Below are 26,822 nucleotides of genomic sequence, written 5' to 3'. Positions count from 1 at the left end.
ACTAACTCAGAGCCCAGGGAAGTCAGAGCACCAGGCACCCTGAGACACAGCTGGAGCAAGGGCACCGTGCACCGTCACGAACCACCAAGGGGTAGGGCAAGCCTGAAGAAAACAAAACAGGAGCTAGGGACATGTGTCTCCGTGGCAATGTGCAAGATCTGTAAATTAATCAGCATAACTCACCATCTGGGTGAGGTCTCAACTTTGCTAGGTATTTTATTGCTTATTAGAGGAGGTAAGAAAAGGAGGGGAGCATTGCAGCAGGAGTGACAGTTCATTTGAGCTCCAGGAGTGACTTGCATTTGGGAACTACCATTAGTTTTTTCCCTCAATTAAGAGCAAGCCAAGTCCCCAGAGTGATCTGGTTGCTCTGAGACACTAAATCAAGACTAGGTGCTTTTTTAAAAAGGGCCAATGAGCTTTGTCGCAGGCCAGCACAGAAGCTGCTGGGTGAAATTCTGGGCTGACCAGAGAAACTGATCCCGAAGATCCCCTGGTGCCCCTGGTCCTCTCCTTCCTGACCTTGGCCTCTGGAGTTGTGCTCCGGTTCTCTCCCAGTACAGAAACAGCAGGACGTCTGTCCAACAGCTTCCAGAGGCAAAGGCTTGTCCTTTCCTCCAACTGAAGATATGGGTCTGAACTTCGGTGCAGGTCACTGAAGGGCTTTTGTGTATGGAGTGGAGACAGCTCTGAAAGGAAACGGGGGTGGGAAAAGTGCATCTCTGTAACCTCTCAGCCCCCTCCCATGGGAGCTCCCGAAGAGGACAGTGCCCTACCCTTTGCTCCCAGAGGACTGGGACAGGGCAGCACCTCTCAGAAACTCTGATCTGTGCTTTTCAGGTCATCTGCTTCATGCTGGGTGGTTTAAATTCTTTGCTATAAACAGTAAAGGAAAAGGATTTCAAACAATGACTCAGGTATCAAGCTTATATTTCTTCTCTGCCATCAACCTGCCAAGCACCTTTGTTAATTATAATTTTGGCTGGAGTTTCAAGTAAGATTGAGACTACAGGCAACTCTTTTCCGGAGTCCATACCCTCCCCATGCCACCTTCTCACCAAGCCACGGCCTTTAGAGAATAAATGCAAAGGTTTTCAACAGAGAATGGAAAGAATAAGGCTACAACTTTGTGTAAGCATCAGGAATACTTTGTAATTCCTGCACAGCTTTAAAATGGCAGGAAAAAGAGAGTGCAAGAAGATAATTTAGAAAATCAGCTAGCTGTCCTGTGAACACCTCATAAGGCTGCCTAGCTAACATGCAGTGGAAGAAGTAATATACAGCATATGCCAGAATTTCCTAATCTCAGTCTGGCTCCACAATATTAGTCCTATTTATGGACTGCAAAATGAGAATAGACCAGAGTGATTGTTTAGTCTGATATTCAGTGTAAGAGAGACTTTAACATTCCCCTACATTAATTCTTGATCCAAGTCCAAGAGTCAATTTAGCTAGTCCATTAGTTTTCAACCTTTTACAGTTTGCATACCCTTAAACTTTCCAATAGGTTTGAAGATGCTATATGGGGATTTCAGACCCACTGACAATCAACTTGCACTTCTTAGTTACCTTTCTTAGATCCCTTCAGAGTGACCCCTGGACCACCAGGTGTTCACAGACACATAAAAAAGCACATATACCTTTCAAAAAGCATCCAATCTTAATTTTAAATAAATTTAATTTTTAAATTGATGAAGAAGGAGCCCCCCACGATGCTGAGTAATAAATTACCCTCATGTAGAAAAGCTCACCATTTCTCACCTGAATTTCTCTGGTTTCAGCTTCCAGACAGTGTATGCTATGTCCGTTTGCCAGCTAGGCTGAAAAGCCCTCCATTACCATGCTCCTCTCCTGATGTGGACTCTCAGAGAATGATCGCGTTGCCCTTTCCCCTTCCCTCCGATAAGTTAAATGGATTAAGCTTCTCCCAGCCACACTACAGGATATATTTCCCCATCCATTAATCATTCCCCATTATAATGTAAACAAAACCAAAAAGTATTAAACACATTCTTTGTATTTCTCTGTTCATACTTATGTTACTGCCTGGTTTAAAAGACAATTTTATCTAAGTAAGTTATAGATCATTAAGCTGAAAAAAAGTTTGCCCGTTACTGCTGTTTTACCATCTTGCCCCATCTTGTCTCATTAGCAGGAACTGATTGAGCATGAAGGTGTTCTCTGGCTGTCAGTAGATAAAGTAGGTGCTCTTGGCTTTCATCTGTTCTGAATTCTCCTTGTCTCATTATCTTCACAAGGTCAGATTCTTTGACACCGGGACTGCTTGCTTAGCACTCCATTCTGGTAATTACTTGCCTGGCAACCTTAACCATAAGTAGATTGCATGTATATGGCAGCAATGAAAGTATCAGCATACAGGCCAACAGCCATATATCCATATAACACAAATACCATTAAAAATGTGTTCATTCTACTGATGTAATTGTTATGCTTCTGTATTATCGTACTGCTGCGAGCACGACGTACACATTAAAATGCATGGCTTATATTACAGCACTGAAACTGAAGTTGCAATTCAGCTCTCTTTCAGGGCCAATCCTATGGCCTTTTTTCCACAAAACTCATGAATGGCTTATTCAGAAAAGGCTAAGCTGCACTTCTCTGAATCTTCTTTTACCCTGTGTTACAAAGACATACTCAATTCCTGAAAGTATGAAGTTGGTAGAAGAGTTTGGGAAATTCTGGAGCGTGACATCCATTGCTGGTGCAAAGACTATCCTCAAATCAGTGCACAGTCTTCTGCAAAATAAATGCTTCCCCTTTGCTCTGTTTATTGTGAGAAAGCAAAAAACGCAGCCTATGATGGAGGCCTCATACAGCTCTCCTTTTTTTCCATTTTACATTCACAAAATTACTTCCTCTATGACAAATCTTATCTACACAGTTCATCAACAATAGTCAAATTGTATTTGAGTCACTTCTGCAAAGTTGTAATAAGAATATATATATTATGTTCCAAGAAAATCCATGAAAAGGATAAAAATGTGAATGCCTCGCATTTTGGCAGAAAGCCTAAACAAAAATACCTTCATACCACTGCAGTTCAAACTCATTTATACCAGATTTAAACATGCTTCTTCTGCTAATGCAGTTCATCCTCTGATCACCTCATTCTTCTTAATGTGTCAGCGATATTCAGATTTACGACAAAGCTTTCAAATCACCTATTCAATGTGATTTCAAAGGTGGTGGAGTATCTAAATAAAAATCTGTCCATGAGGCACTGGGGGTGGGTATCACATTGCACTTACATTGTGGAATTTATTGATGGTGGTCACATCATCCACATTTCACAGATGGAAAAACTGATGCCCTGAGAAATTAGATGAGTTGGCACTAATCATACAGCAAGTTAGAAATAAAAATTAGACCTGCTGCCTCCTAGTTTCATAATCTAATCAGTCTAGCTTGTTTTATTTTGACCCCTCTAACAGCCACAACCCCATGTTCAGGTACAAACCTGCATACCCATCTTTTCTATCAGGAAGCCCTTGGTTTGCTTCCAATCCTCTCCACAGCTCACAGCCCTGCCTCCCGGCTCAGAGTATTTCCTACCACCCTATTCCCTGCTCACCCCCTGTGGTCACAGAAAATCCTTCCTCAGATCACAGCTGCCATCAGTAACAGGGATCTTTCCCCAAACAGAAGTCATGCCCTCTTTCCACTCGATTCAAAAGCCCATTTAAAGGCAGCTGAGGGCACCGTCCCAAATTATCCCACAGAATCCAGGTTTCCTCCCTTGTGGCCCTTTAGCTGCACCAACACTCTCTAAATGAGGCTCTGCTTTATTTACTAATGTAGAGGTTCTCAATGTACAGGCTGTAGCTTTTTGTCATACCTCTACCTTTCTGCCATACCTCTACCTTTCTGCCTGGAAATCTCTCCAAATTCACTTTAGCACAATGAGGATCAGGATCAGCCTTAGCACTTGAAGCCCCAGCCACATTTTGGCAGAACAACCTTCTTACAAGCTGCAAGGTGGCATTCACTGGAACATGGTCTACCTAGGGGCAGCATGTGTCCTGATGTCCCCGCTATCTGGTCCACCCTTTAATGCCTTCTACTGTTTGCACTGGTGCCGCAGAGTGCATATCTATGACACAGAACACTGCCTCCTGTCTTGCACTGAAAATATGTAAGTGCCCACTACATATTCATAGGGACACTAACATATTTAAGGACATTTTTCACCTTGTGCTTTTTTGTGCAGCTTTTAACATCTAAATAGGGAGGTTTGAATTTCATCAGACAGAGGAGAATTTACTATTATCATCATCACTTAATACTAAAAAGATTAAAATTGTTACACAGGAATGTTTGGCAAACGAGTGAATTGTAGCAGGGGAAAACCATCTGGCTTTCATTTCACCAAAAAAAGCAGCTCATTGTACTCACTGATAGGTTTCACTGAACACAGTAGCCTCAATCCACTGGTTGATTGAAGATGGCCAAAGAACCAGAGCATTAGTACTGAGTCCCAGGCATTTGCTCAGCCTCTCACAGTATATATAGTTTACAGAAGCTGATAAATAAGCAATGAAAAGAAAGCCATGTATATCTCTGTGTTTATCTTAGCTCCAAAAGTGACCTCCATGGTACAGCTGACAGGGTTCACAGTCTCCTGGCAGATGATCCACCTTCCACTTTGCTCTTCCCCGTGGATTCTGGGGACCTTGCTTCTTTCGGTACTCAACCTCCTTTGGAGACTAACTAGTTTCAAGCCTTCCTCTTTCCCACATCCTTCAACTCAGAAGGATTTCTTAGTCCTTAACTCAGTCAGGAAGGAGTTTCTATCTTTCTCACAGCAGATTATCACCTACCCTCTCCTGCCTTGGAAAGCTAGTGCCCTGGGCACGTGTTTTGTGGTTTTTTTTGCCACTAGGTAAACAAAGTCAGCTAGTTATTGCTTGGCAGTGCCTTAGGCAGTCTGTTGTCACAGGTTTCCCATCAGTCTAAACAGAAGCCAAGTGTCAGTGTGAAGTTTTTTTCATATTCTGAACTTCATCAAAATATATACCTTGTTGACATATGACAGCCACAAGAGGGACCAATGCATCTAGTGCTTTACTGAGATGTGCTGGTTTTGGCTGGGGTAGGGTTAATTTTCTTCATAGTAGCTAGTATGGGGCTATGTTTTGGATTTGTGCTGGAAACAGTGTTGAGAATATAGGGATGTTTTCATTATTGCTGAGCAGCGCTTAGACAGAGTCAAGGCCTTTTCTGCTTCTCACCCCACCCCACCAGCGAGGAGGCTGGGGGTGCACAAGAAGATGGGAGGGGACACAGCTGGAACAGCTGACCCCAACTGACCAAAGGGATATTGCACACCATACGACATCATACTCAGCAAATAAAACTAGAGGAAGAAGAAGGAAGGTGGGACATTTGAAGTGATGGCATTTGTCTTCCCAAGTAACCATTACACATGATGGAGCCCTGCTTTCCTGGAGATGGCTGAACACCTGCCTGCCAATGGAAAGTAGTGAATGAATTCCTTATTTTGCTTTGCTTGTGCACACAGTTTTTGCTTTACCTATTAAACTGTCTTTATCTCAGCCCATGAGTTTTCTCACTTTTACCCTTCCCATTCTCTTCCCCATCCCACCGGGGGGAGTGAGCGAGCGGCTGCATGGTGCTTAGATGCTGGCTGGGCTTAAACCATGACATGAAATTACGTGGGATGGTGACCCTTGAGGAGACCCAAAGGCTGAGAGAAGGAACCAGGATGTAACCAGAACATATTAAAAAATCAATGAGTGACTTCTATTAGGAAGAGGAATTTGTCATGGACAAAAAGAGAGAAACTCAGGGTGACAGCCAAAGAAGGATGCTTTAATAGCTGCAGTTTGGCTGAAGAGCAGTCATGGAAAAAAGCAAGGGAAGATTTATAGTAAATGAAGCCAGAAAATGAAAAAAATAATGGGTCAGCGTCTTAGATGCTGAAACCAAGATGAAACCTTGAGATTTCAGACTGTTTGGGCTTAAAAACTATGATCTTCATTTTGAGCATAGGAAGCGATATCCCATGAAATGGACACCAAGCCTGCAGCTGGCGTGAAGATGACTATGGTAGACCAATTCAAACAGGATGTTTTACCAGTTTTCCAGGACCTCTTTCCCAAACATTAGGGTGTAGGATGGGGCCTTTAGATTATGCTCTGCAACCTTCCAGCCTTTCCCCGCTGCCTTCCTTAAAACACAGGCAGGATAATGAAAATATTTATCCCGATGATAAAAAAATTTAAAAATCTCTATGATCACTTAAGAGTATGTTTAAATGGGAATTCTGTCTTCTGAATCACTGAGGTTTCACATTTCTTTCATAACAGAACATAGAATAGAATAATGGAACCATGGAATCATAAAATGGTTTGGGTCATTAAATATCATTTAGTCCAACCCCCCTGCCATGGATAAGGACATCTTTTGCTAGATCAGGTTGCTCAAAGCCCTGTCCAACTTGACCTTGAACACAACCTATGATGGGGCATCCACAACCTCTCTGGGCAACCCAGTCCAGTGTCTCACTGCCTTCATCATAAAAAATTTCTTCCTTATATCTAGTGTAAATCCACCCTCTTTCAGTTTAAAACTGTTACCCCTTGTCCTGTCACTACAGGTCTTGATAAGAAGTCTTTCTCCATCTTTCTTATAAGCCCTCATTAAGTAATAAAAGGCTGCAATAAAGTTTCCCCAGAGCCTTCTCTTCTCCAGACTGAACAACCCCAACTCTCCCAGCCTTTCTTCTGGAGAGGTGTTCCATCACTCTGATCATTTTTCTGGCCCTCCTCTGGACCTCCTCCGGACCTCCTCCAACAGGCCCATGTCTTTCCTGTGCTGGGGAACCCAAACCTGGATACAGTGCTCCAGGTAGGGTCTCAGCAGAGCAGAGTAGAGGGGCAGAATCACCTCCCTCGACCTGCTGGCCACAGTTCTTTTTATGCAGCCCAGGATACAATTGGCTTTCTGGGCTGCAAGTGCACATTGCCTGCTCATATGTAATTTTTCATCTGCCAATATCCTCAAGTCCTTCTCCACAGGGCTGCTCTCAATCCCTTCATCCCCCAGCCTGTATTGATATTGGAGATTGCCCCAGCTCAGGTGCAAGATCTTGCACTTGGCCATGTTGAACTTCATAAGGTTTACAAGGGCCCACTCCTCCAGCCTGTCAAGGTCCCTCTGGATGGCATTCCTTCCTTCAAGCATATCAACTTTGTAACTCACTTAGTGTCGTCAGCAAACTTGTGGAGGATGCACTCAATCCCACTATGTCATTAGTAAAGTTATTGAATAGTAGTCATCTCAATATGGACCCCTGAAGGACACCACTTGTAACTGATCTCCATTTGGACACTGAGACATTGACTGTAACTCTTTGGATGTGGCCATCCAGCCAATTCCTTATCCATTGAATGGTCCATCCATGAAATCCATTTCTCTCTAATTTACTGACAAGTATGTTTTATAGGACCATGTCAAAGGCCTTACAGAAGTCAAGATGTTCATATTTAATTTAGAGCTGTGAAAGATTCCCTGCTGATAGCTAACGAGGTCACAAAATCTGCTACTTCTGCTTCTCAGTTCTTTTAGCCCAAGCCCTGTTTTGGTGCTTTTCCTGAATTACAATCTCTGCAGCAGTACTGCTCTCCACTCACTTTGGGAAGTTCATAGTATCTCTCCAAGCACATACTCTTTACAGATTGGGAAATGATAAACAAATCCAAAGAACAAGTACAGTCTGACAACAACATCAACACAGCTTTTCCCTTATGTCTTAACCCAGTCTTAGGAAAGACAATAGCCAAGTCCGTGCTCTAGTCCAGCTCCTATTTCTAAGGCAGGCCAAAAAAAAGAAGCCAGCTGTGATGTAGATACTCATCCATCAGCAAGTAATGGAATATCAACAACTGAGGTCTTCGATCCCAAGAAAAATTATATGGTTTTCACCTATATGGGTTTTGGATTAGTTCACACTAAAATTATTGTCACAGACAATGGAGTCACAGATTTACAGAGGAAGAAATATGTGATTAGGCCTCATAGTGGGGACTTTACACCTCCTGAGCTCACTGATTAGCTCGTCTCCCATTCCCCTTTGGGAAGTTGGGGTTATTCATATTTGTAGTGCAGTGCTGAGCTTGAATGGCTCATTGGCCATTCAAGGAGAAGGAGACAAGTGCTGATGAACCTCAGTGCTGTAGTCCTAAATACCATCACAAGCTTTTCTATGAGAAAAATCTCTATGACCAAATTGATTTTTTTTTTTTCTGATCTGAAATGAAAACTGTAAATGCTGATACTGTGAGGAAAAACTGTAAAAATTATTCATTTCTGAAAAATATACATATTTCAGTCAGATATTTTTCTTTGAGATAAAGGAATAGTACTCTTTCATCATCCGAACTCTTGGTTATTTCTAGGAAAGTCAAACATCCCAATGAGTTCTTCAGTGTCCAAGTCATACCCAGCCCCAAACCAGAGAGCATTAAGAACTAATGTGCTTGCAGGCCTTCTTCACCACTGCATTGCAGGAAGGCTGGAACTGTGAAGACTGTGATTTGCTGTCAGTCCAGTGACAGAAACACCAGAATCCATGAGGCCCTGGCTTATGTGAAAATTGTGTCCCAGAATCCTGCTGCAGAGACAAGATGTGAGCCCTGGCTAGAGGTGCAGGTCCCAGGACCTCTCAGTGCTATGCTTGCTCCATCACCAGCTGTTGAAAGGTTAGGTGATTCGGCTGCCCTAATGTTGCAAACCCTGCAAGCCCTGGGCTTGTCAACTCCATGGTAATCTGAGCAGTAAGGCTGCCACAAAAATTCAGTTCCTGGGAAGCCCAGGCTTCCGCGCAGTCTGAGCAAAAACCACTGACATCACCAAAAGCAAGTTGTTTCCATTAAATGCTTCATGGAGGTGGGATTTTCCAGCAAAATCTTGTCCTAGTTGGAAATCTGCAGCCAGCTCTGCCCTGGAACTGCTGAAGTCAGTGGGGTGTGTGCAGCACATTCAATATCACATTGAGTTCAGTGGAAGTTTGTCTCAATAAAAACCAAGTGTACATAAAGAGAGAGATTGTATTAACCTTACTCATAGTGGTTAAAACTTAGCTCCTGCAAAGAGTATCTACATTGGCCTCATGCACCACTGAAGTCCCACCTAGGACGCTTTGTCAGACATAAGTGATGCATGAGTCTTCTGGTGGCACTCTGCACAAGGGTCAGTTCATCCCACATAACATTGATAAAGTGTGGCCCTGTATCCCTAAGTTTAACCTAGAACTGCAGATCCAGCTATCTCAGCAGATTCCTTAGATGCTGCCTCTGCAGCATGTTAAGAGTTTCCCACCAGTATTAAAACCATTGACCCAGCCCAGGTTGTTTTATTTCCTCATTTACCCAGGGAGAAAGACTCTGATATTTTTTTATTTTTTGTGAAGGACAATGTATGACAAGCCTTACTGGGTCTTCTTTAATGTAAACAGGCAATAATTCTTAAGGTCAAACAAGTACAGATTCTCAGGAATGAATAATTAATAGGGACACACAAAATGTCAGAACTCAAGTTTCTAGGATTTGCTAAAACACAGACAAATTGGAATCTGACAAAAACAAATTGTGTTTAATAACCCTTAAAGACGTGATCCCTGAAGCATCCTGCAGCACTCAAGTCTCCCCTTGTCCAACTTCTTTCATCTTCATTTACACCAGACAAAGACTAGTGAAAATAATGTTTGAACTTTAAGTAATAAAATCAGTTATAAAATCACTTACTTTATCACACATTAAATGCTTTTTCCCACTCTTGCTTTTTTTAACCTTCCTGACTATTTTTAGTGACTGCAGTTTCCAGCTGCATAGAACCACTCCCTGCCGAAGTAGCCCAGTGCCACAGGGGTGGTGCCTTGCAGGCACAAAAAGCAGCATGTCTTTTGCCCTCAGCTCTCCAAGGTGATGCCAAACCTTGTGACTGTGGATGACACAACACTGAGCTCCAGCTACCAGGCCAGAGACATGAGATAATATATAGGATCTGGCTAATTCAGTCAGGTGGATTATAGTTGACTCGGAGCAAGGGCAGAGTGGGGTCATATATAGATAGGTCTTATGGGGGAAATCACAAACCGGTATATAACTCTTGGTTTATGCCTCTTATGTCCATCTTTAAACCTGTGATGTCAGTCTGACATTGGCATTAGTTCAACTTTATCATCAGTCCATAAAAACTGAACTACTTCTGAATTATGTCAATGCTGAATTTGTTTCACTGAAAGTGCAAAATCAGGCCATCTATTAATAATGAAACAAAGGGAGAACATTAAATTGTTGATATTTATTCCACACTGGCCTTCTGGAGGCTTCTTGGTCAGATTTATAGATCAACCTTTCAACTTAGAGCTCTAAAACCAGAAGATTCCATGGAACTATGCAGTTGCAGGCAGTGGGCAGTCAATCTGGGTATGTCCAAAGTGAAACCGAGAAATAATGAGGCAGGACTGTCCAGAAGAGGAACCACACATGTGAAGTCCTCTGCTTTCAGAAGGAGAAAAAAAAAACACACCACAAGGACCTCAAGTGCTGCAAGAAATTTTTTGAGTTTTCATTTACTCCTCAATGTGTGCAGCTTACCCTGGCAGTGCGTTTAGGCACCTCTGTTGTACACATTGCATCCAAGGAAAAAAGACATTTTCTCATGAGCATCACTTAGCATATACTTGGGAAATATTTGCAGTACATGTCAGTATAAAAAAAAAGAATGACTAATTACCTCAACACAGAATCATTTGGAATATAGAAATATGCAGAAGATTCAGAATATCTGAATTCTAAGATGTTTCCCAGCCCATGACATTGTTAGTTGATTAGCTGGGCAAATTCTACAGAATTTCCCCTGTATTTTTATTGAATTGGCATAAGTGACAGAGAGGATTCAAGCAGCACCCTGAATACCAGAATGTCCTCTTGCTGTGAACAGACACAGTTGGTCAACCAAACAGCCAGCCAGCCAGTCGATCACATATACAACCTATTTATATATATATAGACAGGAGCAGCCTTAGGCCTTGAACTGCAAAATTGGAGGCTCCCAGGCAGAAAGCTCAATGAAATCCTTGGAGAATGAACAAGGCATAGAGCAGTAGCTGCTGGTACCCACTGTCCAATGCCCCACTTCCAAAATGGTCTTTTTCTGGTCATTCAAAATTGTATAGAAACTTGTGCTCCAAACTGAAAAATATTCGTATTTGATATAAATAAATAAGAATTTTACTTTGCATCATAGATTACATGATTTTATTTTTTTACTTAACTCAGGTAATCTTTTTCTGTGTTGTACACTTGATTCATTCTTTTGACACCCAGATAGAGGAAACAAACATATTGGAATAACACGACAGTAAACTTTTTCCATGCTGATTCCAATCAATGCTCTTTGATGAAGTTACACTGGTCAGAGATCTCGCAAGGCTGCTAAATTTCAGATACGGATAAAACTTTGTTTCCAGATGTGTATGCAATGTAAAGAAACAGACTAAGTTTAACGTCACCAAATGACAAAAAGTCTAAAGAAAAAGAATCACCTCTCCCCAGAATTTTGTATTTTTAACTATTTATAAGTCTGGACATTGTTACTTCTATAAACATTGAGTCCTAGTTAAGTTCCTAGTCTCAACAACATCCCATGATGAGGAATTCTACCATCTGTTCCCTTTTACTACTATTGAACATTTCATCTCTCAGATCCACAGAACAGACCCTGGTTTCTAAATGCATCTTTACCTTTCTAAACTGATTGTCACCACATTCATCATGGAAACTGTCAATATCGAGGTTGAGAGTAGTCACATTATCACCCCAAAGGCAGTCACGTTTTATGTGCACTCTCCCAAGTTATATGAAGGTTTAAAGAATGCTTAGAGATGCAGAATATGGGATGAGTCTGGAATTTGAACTTTGCTCAGCCTGAGCCATGGGTTGACAATCTGTTTAGGGATTAGCCAATTTCCAGTTTAGCAGTTAGGCTAGTCCTAATCACCGCCAGCCATGCCCAGGGGACATTAGCATTTCCAAGGCAGAGGCAGCCCTGGCCTTTTGGGAGGAAGCTCAGCACTCCTCCCTGGTAAAGCTAAGGATTAGGAAACCCTAGGGGAAGAGCAAGAGAGAAGATTTGAATCTGAATGGGACCCCGTGGAAGCACCAAGGAGGGGTTAGCATCTGAAACCAGGCTCACTTTCCCAAGTCAGAACTCTATGCTACCTGGAGGCAGAGGTATGCACAGTACCACACAGGTTTAGGAAAGCATCCAGTTTTAATGCTGAATAGAGAGATGGAGAAAGATCTTTTGTATCTGATCCTGCAGACTAAACATGACTTGTTTCGCTTCTCACCTGTGATTTTACGATGCTCTGTTACATAATTTTATTTCAGTTTTTGCAAACCTTTTAACCCCACTTGAAATTTCTGCATAGCTAGCAAAGCACCAAATCCTAGCAATCCTACAGGAGTACCACATCTTAAAACCAAGCTAAAATCCTCTCTAAGTACAGTTTATTTATTTTAACTAATTATTATAACAGAAAACACCTCTGCTTAGCTATTTAAAGCCCTTTGAGAGCTGGAAATGCCTGCTTCTTTATGTCTTCTGATCACTAGCAGCAGCCTGGAAAGCTTCCAGACAGTAGCAAGAATTAGTGAGGAGGAAACATGTTATAAGAATGGGCCACAGATGTAAACGCTCACTCCCCTACTTTGGTGTGCTGATCAATTAAAGGTAGTTAGCAGTTTCCTGACTGGTGTTGTCTTGAACATCTGTAGACCACAAATACAGCTGCTTCCCATCTTCTCCTTCCCTTAGAACAACTGAGCTGTTGCTGCCGTCTCATACAAAAATCGGTCATCAAAATGGGTGTAGCATTAACCACCTTAGTCTGAACAGAGTTTTTAAGAATCAGTAACCTGTGCCTTGAAAAGATATTTGCCAAAACCAGCTTTTAAATGGAATGTTTTGACATTTACATTTTATATTGAAGTCACTCATTCACTGTTGATGAGAACATCAGAAAGAACATCATCACATAAACCAGAAAGAACATCATCACCTGTAAAGGTGCAAGCAGACAGATGACCCAGGAGTGTTGTGGTTTTGGGAGGCCGACGAACTACTTTTCAAGGCACTATTGGAACTAAAATTATCAGTAAGTAGAAAAGCATCTTAATCACACAGACAGTTTTCACAGTTGCTGTAAGGCATTATATTACTGCCGCCTGTCTTTGTAGTAATGTCAGTCCTATGTGTAAAGCGGGTAGCGAGAGATTTGTTCCCTGGCTCAAAGCGCATACAGTGCAATACCATATGCTCCCATCAGAAGGAACTGTGGGTGCTCACAACCAATCAAGATCAATCTCTCAATTAGGCAGATCATAGGGTTCAAACACAAAGGAGAAGTGGTAACTCCCAGTGATACACTTATTCTCTTAGCCATGTTGTTTCTGTGTTGGATTATTGCTGAAAGGCTTTGGGGGAAAAAAATGTGTTTCAAGGAGGAGGTGTCACAATATGTCATTTATAAACAGTGAATTATATTGCATCATACACATTTATAATACATCCACGTGGACAGGTGCAGATACATGCAGGCTGCTTGGTCGGTGCTCTCAGATGGCTGGATACAAGCCAGCTCTAGTCTAGAAGCTGTTTAGACACAAACCGGTAATATACACAGCCTGTCACCAGGCCTTATTGACTTGAGCGCAATGCAATGTTAACACAGTTATATAGACCAGAAATAGCTCGTGTCTGGCCAGCTCAAAGGATGGGGAGACAAATCTCACAGCTACATCTGCCCTAAGGAGGGTGCACACATAGATTCCCCTGAACTCCCCCGACTTCTTAAAGAAGATGCCAACATCTGAGATACAGCCAGTCAAAGGGGGCATTTTCAAACTCAGACAGAATCTAAAATAAGTCTTTACTGTGGGAATAAATATCTATATAGGTCTTATTTCCCTTTGAGGATTGTGGGCATAAATATCTATATGGGTCTTATCTCCCTTTGAGGTTTGTCTTGAATTTTTACAACGTTCATAGATATGCTGATAGAAAAAAAAAAATATCAGTGTTGCATGTCTTTCAAGCATATGGCTCTCCTTAGAGCCAACAAGGCTTTTGTATGAAAAATGAATATGAAATCAGGGCAAGATTTTAGTATACCAAAGTAAATTCCTTCCAAGACTATGATGTACAACAAATAAAAAGAGGAAAGAAAAGGTGGAAAAGCTATAAGGTGATCAAGCTACCAGTGACCTCAACTCAGGTCCACAGGCTACCTCAAAGAAAAGACACAAAACAAATGAACAAACAAACAAAAATCCTCCTTAGAGATCGCACCAGTCAGCTGGCCAGCAAAAAATGCCAAAGCAAGAGTGTACTGGTGCCATCTGGCTACTTCTCCTCCCTCCGATGGCTCCCTGCCATATTCCTGACCAGGATATTGGAAGAACCAGATACAGGCCACATCCAAAAAAATCCTCACAGGTTTTATACTGGGCCCAGTGGATGCTGGAACAGGTTGCTGGGAGTCAATGTTATATAAATGTCATGCAGTGTGAACATGCCTGAAAAGGCTAATAGCTGAATAACAAATCTTACTATCTCAAAGGCACGCTGGGACTTTACAGAAGTAAAAGCAGCCTCACATTCAAGAAAATTCAGGTTAACAAGGTGCGGTGTATAGAAACACACTGGGTTTTCCTCTTTGGCTACTTTTCATTTCAAACTTCCCTTTCAGATCCGAAATGGGACTGTTGCCTTGAAGAAGACAAGATTTGGGGTCACTTTGCCAGAAACTAGTCTTTACCTAAGTTGAAGAAAGCCAGGTTGTGATTATCAGACAGTTGTATTTATTTTGCTTGATATAAATGTAATCTAGGGATTGAAAGCAAAACACTACATATTCAGAAGATAATTCACAGTTTTAGATATCAACTGAAAATCAAAATATGCACCATTTGCAGTCAGCAACATTCGCGAACCACATGTATGGGGTATGTACAGCTGGTGTAGAATTTAATTTGAATGCTATTTATGTGCTATGCATGCTGCATATAAAGCAGACTGTCAACTGTTCACTTCCAAAAAAGGAAATAAAAGATACAAAAATTAAACCTACAAACCGTAGGACCCTCAAATCTTCAAAACACGAACAATGGTCAGAATAAGGTTTATATCTGCTTTCAATTTCATAGGCTTTTGTCAGTTCAACAAAACCTTTCAGTCATTTGGTGTATTTGTCTAAAACATAGTGCAGTTTGTAATTGTTTATGTGTGGTTATAAAATTCATATCTCTCTGAGGCACAGGAACGACCCCTGCTTAGTGAATATATATTCTTCAGATTTTTTCAGCTTCTAATCTTTTAATACAAATAATTTATATCTGAAATAATTTTAGTGCTTTTAAAAAGTGTGAGATTGCTAGATTTTTAAGAGAGAAATGTTGTTTATTCATACAACATATACAGTACAGGCCCCTGCAGTGCAAGTATCCCGACACTGCCCTAATAATAAGCAAAACACAGGACCTGTCGTTGGAGACTTGCAAACTTTACTTCATGTTCATTTGATCTCAATTAGCACCACAGAAAATTGCACCACACTATTGTACAAGCTAGCTCAGAATGACCTAGGAACAACTCATGCAATTCACGTTGACTTTCAAAAAAAGATAAAAATAAAACCCAAAACTTTCCTTCCTCCAGTCTCTTTCCCTTTTACCTTGTCTAGAAGTATGAATGAAATTTAGCCCTATTCAGAGCCAATACCAGGTTCACCACTACTGAAAGCAGCGATATAGGTAGTAACAAAAATATGTAGAAAGGCCTCTGTTTAATCTAAAAGATATTGGATTATCTCCTTTGGAGACCTATACAGAGCTTGATAATAATACAGAGCTACGCAATAATAAACTTTACTAGTGACAGATGTGCTACATCTGTGCCAGTAAATAAAACAAATCATGGCCATTTGATGACCCTGAGAGCAAATGGAATAGTACAGTTTGCATCTATGTGCCCAAACTCCTCTCCATCCAAAATGAGGTGTCCATCCACATCATTGCCTGTTGAGAGTCCTTGCCACCTGCCAAGTGATGCTAGACATTTTCTGCAAGAAATCGTGTCCCATGTAGTGACCTCAAGGTGAGAAGGATCTCTGAAGCAACCTGATCCCTCCATTTCCCCATGATATTCAAGGAAGTGAGCATCCTTTCCACCACCACTGACAGCAGATATCTAATAAAGTAACAAAGTATGGGACTAATTGAAGCTGGAATAACAAGGGGCTCAGTCACACTTTTAACTGTCAAACAGCCCTGTCCTACTATGAAGATAATCCTAAAACAATCCATTGTATGTCTAAAACAGCCTAGCTGGCAAAATGGGTCTTTTTTGTCCCTTATTTGCAAAAAGCATTTTATGATCTGGAAAGGAAAAACATCTTAAGTTGATTTTAAGGAAATTCTACTTTGGCATAACCACAAATAAAAATATGCATTTGTACCCCAGAAACTGAAATTACCTCCTTAAGCAATTATTGAATCTTGGCCTTTCTTTCCCCTCTAAGAAATGTACATGAATTTGGTAAACCTTCATAGGCATTCACACTCATTGGGTAAGAAGAGTAGCAGAGTAAAAACTAGTCTTCAGGAGAGCAGACTTCAGCTTACTCAGGGATCTTATAGGTAGGATCCTATGGGAGGCTGCTCTGAAGGGTAAAGGTGCTCAGGAAAGCTGGCAGGTCTTTAAGGACAGCATCCTCCAAGCACGAAAGTGGTCTACCCCAATACTGAGGAAAAAAAGATGTGTTAGGATATGGGCTTGGCTAAACAGGCAACATACAACAGAGCTCTAATGCAAAAAGGCAGTATATGAGAGGTGGAATCTGGGACAGGCTACAAAGGAGAAATGTATAAATGTTGCCTGGGCATGTAGGGATGATGTTAGGAGAGCCAAAGTTCACCTTAAGTTCGCCTTCACAAGGGGTGTCAAGGGCAACAAGAAGAGCTCCTACCACTGTGTTAGTAGTAGTTAAAGGCTGAACAAGGAAAATGTGATTCCATTTCTGAACGGAGCAGGTGATCTAGTGACAGTGGACACACAGAAGACTGAGGTAGTCAATGCCTTTTCTGTTTCAGCCTTCCCCAACAAAGAAAGTCTTCCAAGCCTCTTTGCTTCGAAATTTTGAGAAGGAGAACTACCAGCAGTACTTGAAGATCCAGTCAGGGATTATTTAAAACTACTTGACCCATACAAGCCATGGGACTGATCAAGCTGCACCCAAGGGTGCTGAGAGACCTGGTCAATGTCCTTGCAAGGTGACCCTTTGTCATTTTTTCTAAAGTTGTGGAGACTGAAAGAGATCCATGACTTTTGGAGGAAGTTAAGTGTTGCACCCATCTTCAGAAAAGGCTGAAAGAGCCATCCAGGAAACTACAGGCCAGTCAACTGCACTTTGGTCCCTGGGAAAATCATGGAGCAAGTCATCTTGGAGGACATTTCTGGGCACATGAAGAAGACAATTGGGAACAGTCAGCATGGATTTACTAAGGTCCTTATGCCCAACAGACCTGATCGTCTTTTACAATAAAATGACTGATGTGGTGATCAACATGAGAGCAGTGGATGTCATTTACCTCTATTTTAGCAAGGCTTTTGAAACTACCTCCTGCAATATTCTTATATCCAAGGTAGGATGTTTTGGTCTGGACAGCCGACAAGTAGATGCATGAAAAGCTGGTCAATGGTTGGGCTGGTTAATGGGTTGAACTCCACCTGCAGGCCAGTTACAAGTTGAATACTGCAGGATCTGTACCAAGACCTGTCCTGTTTAACAACTTTATCAATGGCCTGGAGGAGGCAACGTAATGCATTCTCATCTTGTTTGCAGATGATACTAAACTGGTGCCTGTCCATATGCCCGGGAGCAAGGCCAGCATCCAAAGGGACCTAGACAGGCTGGAGGAATAGGCCAACAAGAACTTCATGAAATTTAATAAGGACAAATGCCAAGTCTTGCACCTGGGAAGGAAGAACTCATTGCAGTGATACAGGCTGGAAATGCACTGGCTGTAGAGCGGCTCTGCTGGAAAGGACACTGGGGTTTTGGTAGATAGCAAGCTGAACACGAGCCTGCTGTGTGGCCTGGCAGACAAAAAGGCCAACAGCATCCAGGACTGTACCAACAGCAGCAAGGCTAATACATCAAGGGAAATGATTATCCCCCTTTGCTCAGCAGTCCTTAGATGGTATGTACAGTATTGTCTCCAGTTTTGCCCCTCCTGGTACAAGGAATACATTGATCAAATGGGGCGAGTTCAGCAGAATGCCAGAAACATGATTAGCAGATGGAGCAATTGTCCTGTGAAGAGAAGCCAAGGGACCTGTGCTTGTTCATTCTGGAGAAGAGAGCATTTCATAGCAGCCTTCCAGTACCTACAAGGAGATTCTCAAGAAGAAAGATCCAGGCCTTTACATGTGTGTGTGATTTCAGAGCTTGAGCAGGAGTTTGGACTGCAAATCTGAATTATTCTGTGATTCTATTTTGCCATCAATATTGATTTAAGATCTAGCCATTATTATTTAATTTTAACATATGTATGTGTAGGGCAAAATTATTCCTGCAGGGTGGACAGAAAACTTGGCAATCCTTTGAATTTGTATCTCATAATTTCTTTCGACAGAAGGACTTACCCTCACGGAATACAACGGGCTTCCTTCTCAGTTCTTGACTAGAAGTATTTCCCAGCTTCTCCACCCCTTTTTCACAACAGCCTTCATAGGCTAGGCTTCAGAACTTTATACACAGGTGTGTTTTTTCTGCACTGTCATTCCAGGTTGGCTGATGTCTCTCCAGATTGCTCTGAACAAATGGGGATTGTCCCAGCACCCAAAGGGAGCACTCTCAATCTTTTAAAGCTTTGGGGGTTTAGAGACAGAGAGGGATCACTGAACAAACACAAAGCATGTCTTTTTCTCTGTTGTGCATTGTTTTCCACCTTTCTCACTCACAAAGTTTAAGTCCTTGGAATAATGAACAAAGAAGTATGGAATGGTAAGGATATGTTATTATTCACACAGTACACAGGATTAGGGAGACCACATCTGGAAGGCCGCACCCAGCACTGAGATCCTGGAAAAGGATGCTGTTTAGGACACAGACTGAAAAGGGTTCACAAATAGTTACAATTCATGGTCTGGAAAACCTTCCTTACAATGACAAAATAACACAGATCAATATAGTTTCTCTAAGAAGAAGATACTAGATCTCTAAGACCCCAGGAAAGATTTCTGTTAGTAAGAAATCTGTTCTGTCGAGTAGATAAAGGCATAACAAACAGGAGGCGTTAGAAGTCTGTGTGCAGTTACAGGACTATGACCTGTGGGATCACAGAGACATTGTGGGATGGTTCACATGGCCAGAGTGCTGCACAGGAGTGTTACAGGCTCTTCAGATGGGACAGGCTAGGAAGACAGGGAGGGGGAGTTGCCCTTTATGTGAAAGAGCAGCTGGAGTGCATAGAGCTCAGCTTTGGGACTGGTCAGAGCCAGTTGAGAGCTTATGGGTCAAGATTAGCAGGCAGACCAACATGGGTGCCATCAATATCTGTTACAGGGCACCTGGTGATAGGGGACACAAAAAAGGCTGAGGTACTCAATGTTGGGTTTGTTTCAGTCTTTATCAGTAAGACCCATCTTCAGGAATCCCAGGCTCCTGCTACAAGAGTGAAAATCTGGAGCAAAGACTAACTCTTGGTGGAAGAGGACCAGGTTAGGGAGCACGTAAACAAATTGAACATACACAGTGAGTCCTGGGGGAACTGACTGATTTCATCACAAGGTCACTCTTGATTATCTTTGTGAGGTCTTGGTGACCAGGGGAAGTTTCTGATGAATGGAAGCAAGCAAATGTCACTGCTATCTTCAAGAAGGGTAAGAAGGAAGTGCTAGGGAACTAAGGCCAGTCTATCTCACCTCAGTCACTGGGAAGATGATAATGAAAATCCACCTGGAAACCATTTCCAAATAAGAAAGTAACTGGGAATAGTGAGCATGGATTTATGAAAGGGAAATCATGTTTAACCAGCCTGATAGCCTTCCACAATGAGATGACTGGCTTGGTGGATAAGGGGAGAGCAGTTGATGTTGTTTACCTTGACTTTAGTAAGGCTTTTGACACTGTCTCCCATAACATCATCATGGACAAGCTGACAAAGTACAGGTTAGATAAGTGGACAGTGAGATGGATTGAAAACTGAGTGAACAACTGGGACCAAAGAGCTATGATCAGAAGCACAAAGTTCATTTGGAGTCAAATAATTAGTGGTATACGACAGGGTTCAACACTGGTGCCAATACTGTTTAGCCTCTTCATTAATGACTTGGACACTGGGACAGAGTGCACCTCAGCAAATTCACAAATGATACAAAACTGGAAGGAGCGTCTGATACATCAGAGTGCTACCATTCAGAGGGACATGGACAGGCTGGAGAACTGGGCAGAGAGGAACTTCGTGAAGTTCAACAAGGGGAAATGCCAGGTCTTGCACCTGGTGGGTAATAACCCCAGGCACCAGTACATGCTGAGGGGCAACCAGCAGGGAAGCAGCTCTGCAGAGAAGGACCTGGGGGTTCTGGTGGACAACAAGCTGACTATGAGCCATCAATGCAGGAAAAAAAAAAAGCCAGCAGTATCCAGGGCTGCATTAGAAAGAGGGTTGCTAGTGGGTAGAGGGAGATGATCTTTCCCCTCTACTCAGCACTGGTGAAGCACATGTATGGTAATATGTCCAGTTCTAGGTTCCCCAATAGGAGAGAGATGGACTTACTGGAGTGAGTCCAGTGCAGGGCCACAAAGATGATTAAGGGACTAGAGAGGAGAGTCTGAAAGAGCTAGGACTGCTCAGCCTGGAAAAGAGAATGCTCAGGGGTATCTTATCAACATGTATCAGTAGCTGATGGAAAGAAATTAAGAGGGAGCCACACTCTTCTCATCAGTGCCCATAGACAGGACAGGAGGCAATGGGAATAAACTAAAACCAGGAAATTCCATCTGAACATGAAAAATCATTTTTTTTACTGTGAGGTTGGTCAAACATTGGAATAACTTGCCCAGAGATATTGTGGAGTTTCCATCTGTGGAGCAATTCAAAAGGCAACTGGAAATGGTCCTGGGCAACCTGCTATAACAGACCCTGCTTGAGCAGGAAGTTTGGGCCCAATGACCTCCAGAGGTCCCTTCCAACCTCAACCATTCTGTGATTCTGTGAAGTTCCAATAACTGGCAACTGACACTGGATACATTGCATTTAGAACTTGTGTAAAATGTTAATGGTGAGGGGAATTAGACTTTGATTAAATTTTTCAGTCACTCTGATTGATAGCTTCTCATCAGCTGAAGCCTCTGAATCAGGAGAAAATGTCTGCTTGAAAAAGCTGCTCCAGCTCACACAGGAATTGGATGTTATTCCTAACAAGCACAGAAAAAAAAATATGCAGTCTAAGTCAGGCAAATATTAGATCAAAATGTACAACTTCGGTTATCAATGTCAGGCTGCTTCTCTTTGCTTCTTCCACTGAACCTGCTCCAGTGTCCTCACAGACAGACCTAGATTAAATTAATGTAATGGTGTTTCCTGATCTTAAAATCTGTGAGTAGCTGAACACCAGTTCTCAGGTCTGCAATGCATATTTAAATATAAGTTTTAACATATCTGAAGTGCATATGCAAATTCTTGTAGATATAGCAGGTGCATTTAAATGAATGTGAATTCTCTTTCAAAATGTAGATGAGGGTTACGTTGTAAGAAATTTTGTATATAAGAATTTCAGAAAAGTTGACAAACTCACTATCTTCTGTAATCCGTGAAATACTGGAAAAGCTGGAAAAGTTTGAGACAACTAGAAGTAAGGTAATACCATGCCCACATCTTAAACCAAATGACTTAGTTGATTGTAAATCTGTCAGCTTGAAAAAGAATGAAAGCTGGTTTTATTAAGGGAAAAAATGGCCAAAGAGCTGAACATCAGTTCTAAATGCAGTTCTGAGGCTAGTGAAATCTTTGGATACATAAACAGGGAATATCAAGTAGGGGAAAAGAGCCTGATATTCAGGCTTGGCATTCAAGTGGCCAGTCAGCCACTGACCCCCTGGATGAGTGCAGTTGGAGCACGGTGTCCAGTTCTGCTGCCTGCCGCTCAGGAAGGCAGCTAACAATACAAACAGGGTTCAGAAATGAACCAGAAAGAGTCACTGAGAGGTGTTTTATCATGGTAAACTTTAACAAGTGTGAAGCTGATGGCTCAGTTACGTTAGTAAAAGTGACCTTCAGTGTAGCCAAGGAAGGTATAACAATGCAATGCCAAAGCTGAAACTAGACACATTCAAATGAGGAGAAAGTTGCATGTTTTACACAGTGAGAACAGCTATCTTTGAAACAATTTCTTTAAGGTCATGGTGCATTAACATAGGAAACTGAAACACTAAGATTTTCTTTTCTATAGACATTATCTAGTTTAAACAAATTAATTCAGTGCAGTCTTCTGCATTGCACTGGAGGTCCGATTAGATGTTCACAGTGGTTCCTTTGGGCCTTTTAACTGTAATCTGTACTTTATTACTCACACCCTCCTCTAGACTGTCACGTGCATGTAAATGCTGCTTACACAAGTGCACATGCCTGCAACAGTTACAGGAGGATGAATTGCACACTCCCTCCATGGCACTGTAACCCACATGTTTTATGCTGCAGCATTTGACTTTGGCCCAAAGAAAGAGAGAACAGCTGTTGTTTAGACTCATTAAGAGCCAAGGAGCCCGACAGAGGTCTGCTCCACACATTGCCTGTGTGTGAGCGGATCGGTACGACGCTACAGGAGCACAACACAACAGTCCTTTCCAAAAGGCTTGTGCCAGCACCATCTCACAACACACTTTCCCACACCTTCCCTAAGCAGGCACACACCGTCAACATCTTCATCACTTTCCTAGGGTTAACACAGCAAAGACTTTCAAATACTTGTAAATGAACTATTAACTTAATTAACAGAATTGATGCTGAATTAGAGTCACATATTTGTCATTTGGACCTCTGAGTCCATCTTGAAACAGCCTTTTCCTGACTGTGCCGTATTTTGGGACTCAGTCAACTCTACCTGCTGGTTGTTGCCTGAAAATGTCTTGTGCAAAACAATTGACTTAATGCCTCTTGTCTGCTCTCCTCTTGGCAGAGCATGTGTCCATCTGGAGTTACAACCTCCTATGACCACCAGGCTACCTCTCATGACACAACCGATATCCTCACAGATATGCAGACCGTTTCTATCAAGTGGTGGCAGCTCCTAGGGCCTTCTGGTCCTGCCTTATCTCCCTCCTTTATTTTTGCAAGTATTCAGTCTCTCTGCTTTTATAACAGATTTTTTGTGTTGTTCTCGCAAGCAAAATCTAAGGTTGTGTTAAACCTGTTTCATTGGCACTGTTCTGTAATAGAAGTACTAACCATAGTCAGAAGTTGACTCTGTAGCCCCTTTTTTTTCAATAGGTACTTTATTATTTCAGTGACAGTTTCCAACAAATGGACTGAAGAAAATGGGAACTAAAGGGTGCTCACTTAAGCCTGCACTTTACTGCAAACTGCTGAACCCATGTACACTTAGCTGAGACTGTGTGACTCTTAACTGTCTGCTGTTTCAGACAGACCAGCAGAAATCACCTGAAATACAAAAAATCTCCTGTTTACTTACAGCAAGGCTGTCTCAGGGAAGTGAGAACAGGGAAGTCAGTGAGTTTACTCAAACACTTCAGTGAATAAACTATGTCAAGTTTGATCTAAAGGGATAAATCTTCCCTGCACCAGCTGTATCACCTATGGGGATAGTTAGTCTTTACGTTCTTTTGCTTTAATTGATCTGTATGTTTTGCATAAATGATAATCCTGAACGGTATTTGGACACTCACAGTTTCTTTGCAGCCATTATAACATCCCTTTCACATTTCTCTTGGATTTTCCAGTTCCCAGATGATTTCTTTGTGGATTTTTCTTTTTAAACCTTTTTCTGTAACTGCTTAAGAATCACAGTACACGCTGAAATAAAATCCTGTGAAATTGTGAAATAAATATTGTGAATATTGTGAAGTAAAATCCTGCCTGTTCTGGTCCCTTCCTTCAACTGACAATAACTTTTGGAAATAAAATGTTCTGTCTATCCTATCCTAATACCCTTCTTTTTTTCTTCCAGGGTTTCATTCCAGAAGCAGTTCTGGCAGCAGTTGTCCACCTTTCATTTGGAATTGGATAAATTTCTGTTTTCCTCACAACGTAGCATAAACATGATCTAGCACTAGACTTTGTTACACTGCGTTTCTATCAACTACCAAACCTCAGTCAGATTTGTATTCAATCTGCAGCATCACTGATTTGGAGCTGAAAGAAAAATGTTCATAATCCCAAGGTAGAAGCTGCCAGGCCCTCCTTAGTGACGGCAAAAAGTAATGTACAGTCAGTCTCTGACTGTAAATGTCTTTACCGTTGATTGGTAAGGTAAAAAAAATTAAATCCAAGGGCTGAAACCAATGACACTGAGTTTCTGTTTGTCCCTAACATTTGCTGACCCTCTGTACTGCCTGGTTCAACCAGTTCAGTAGCACAAACTTTCCTTCACCATTTGACATCCTGAGGAAATTGTGCATCCTTCACTTGTCAGCTGAAATGGTCCCAGTGATGAAGGTTCCAGCTTTTAAGCTATATCTGCACTCCTAAGTAAAGGAGGTGGGGAGCAGTCCCTAGTCCTCAAGGCAAAGTGGCACAGACTGATCGATACCCACATCACTAAGGCTAGACCTCTCTTCGGTAGACTGGTTTCACCCAGAGCCCAGAGCATTTGGCCTGTGTCTCCTCAAGCCTCTGGTGGCCCTAAGATGTCCTTATTAGTTTGTGTTTCTTTTGTCAGTTTACAATACCTAAAATAATATGAGAGATGTGATATAGGCAACCCACACACCATATACACCATATAACTAAGAAAAAACAGAGCACGCTGACAGACTGGGCATGTGGAAACATAAAGCCTTACAGGACGGTCTGAGAGGACTATGTAGCATGGAAGGAGCCAAACCCGGTGCAGTCCCTATTGCCCTTTGGGCATGAACTGCCATGAACTTCTTTCGGACTCTTAGAATCACAGAATGGTTTGGGTCAGAAGGGACCTTTAAAGATCATCTAGTTCAACCCTCCCTGACATGGATAAGGACATCTTTTGCTAGATCAGGTTGCTCAAAGCCCCGCTCAGCCCGACCTTGAACACGACCAATGATGGGGCATCCATAACTTCTCTGAGCAACCCAGTCCAGTGTCTCACCATCCTCATCATAAAAAATTTCTTCCTTATGTCCAATCTAAATCTACCCTCTTTCAGTATAAAACTTTGTCCTGTCACTACAGGCCTTGGTAAAAAGTCTGTCCCCATCTTTCTTATAAGCCCCCATTAAGTAATGAAAGGCTGCAATAAGGTGTCCCCAGAGCCTTCTCTTCTCCAGGCTAAACAACCGCAATTCTGTCAGCCTTTCCTCACAGGAGTGGTGTTCCACTCCTCTGATCATTTTTGTGGTCCTCCTCTGGACCCGGTCCGACAGGTCCATGTCTTTCTTGTGCTAGGGACCCCAGAGCTTGGATGCAGTACTCCAGGTGGGGTCTCAGCAGAGCAGAGTAGAGGGGCAGAATCACCTCCCTCGACCTGCTGGCCACAGTTCTTTTTATGCAGCCCAGGATACAATTGGCTTTCTGGGCTGCAAGTGTATACTGCTGGTTGATGTCCAGTTTTTCATCCACCAGGATCCCCAAGTCCTCTCTGCAGGGCTGCTCTCAATCCATTCATCCCCAGTCTGTACTGGTACTGGGGATTGCCCTGACCCGGGTGCAGGACCTTGCACTTAGCCTTGTTGAACTTCATGAGGTTCACAGGGGCTGACTCCTCCAGCCTGTCTCTTCCCAAACTCTATTTTGGAAGTGGCCAGCTGGAACGGTGGAAAGCAGAGGCAGGGTGTGTACTAGCAACTAAACAGTGTGCACAGCCCATACTCTGGCTCACTCTGCCCTTTATTTTCCTTTACCTAGAAGCATTGTCTACCTGCTGAATCTATAGTGAACGTATCTTTTATTTTTGCCTCTTACTATATCAACATCTTTCCCTTACAAAAGAAAAAAAACTTGCACCTTATTTAACTTTACAGTAATGTTAGGTCTTTTATGTGAAGCTCTTCAGGTCCTGTGATCTATCATTTTCAAAATATCTTTGAGCACGAGGCAGTAGGTGCCCCCCAGGCTGACTGCAGCCACTAGGATGTTCCCATCTGGCCTGCCATCCTTTCTGTAGCAGACGGAGACCAGATGTTCAAAGAATTAAATTCACTGGGACAGCTGAACTCTTTCTCATGCCTTCAGAGCCTAGCACAGGGAGAAGCACACCACTACTGTGTCCATCAAAGCTGGGGTGAGGACAGTAGGGCTGATAGCACTCTTTCTGCCCATGCCCTGGTTTGTTTGTTAGTGTCCAATTTAAAGTTTTAAATGTTCCCCTTGCTTTCTGATTGAACTTCTGAACACACAAGCAAGTTATCATGAGGCAGAGCGCAAACCACAATAACTCCTTGAGTGCCCACTTGCCCCTGGTTAAAGCTCCTGATCCCACAATGCATAGGGAGCAATTTACCCAAACCCATGTTTCGCATAGGATGAGGGTCTGTAGCCACAGCATGTGAACAC

This window comes from Platalea leucorodia (assembly GCF_965183815.1).
Source record: "Platalea leucorodia genome assembly, chromosome: 1".
Taxonomy (NCBI): domain Eukaryota; kingdom Metazoa; phylum Chordata; class Aves; order Pelecaniformes; family Threskiornithidae; genus Platalea; species Platalea leucorodia.
Note: the sequence above shows the minus strand (reverse complement) of the source record.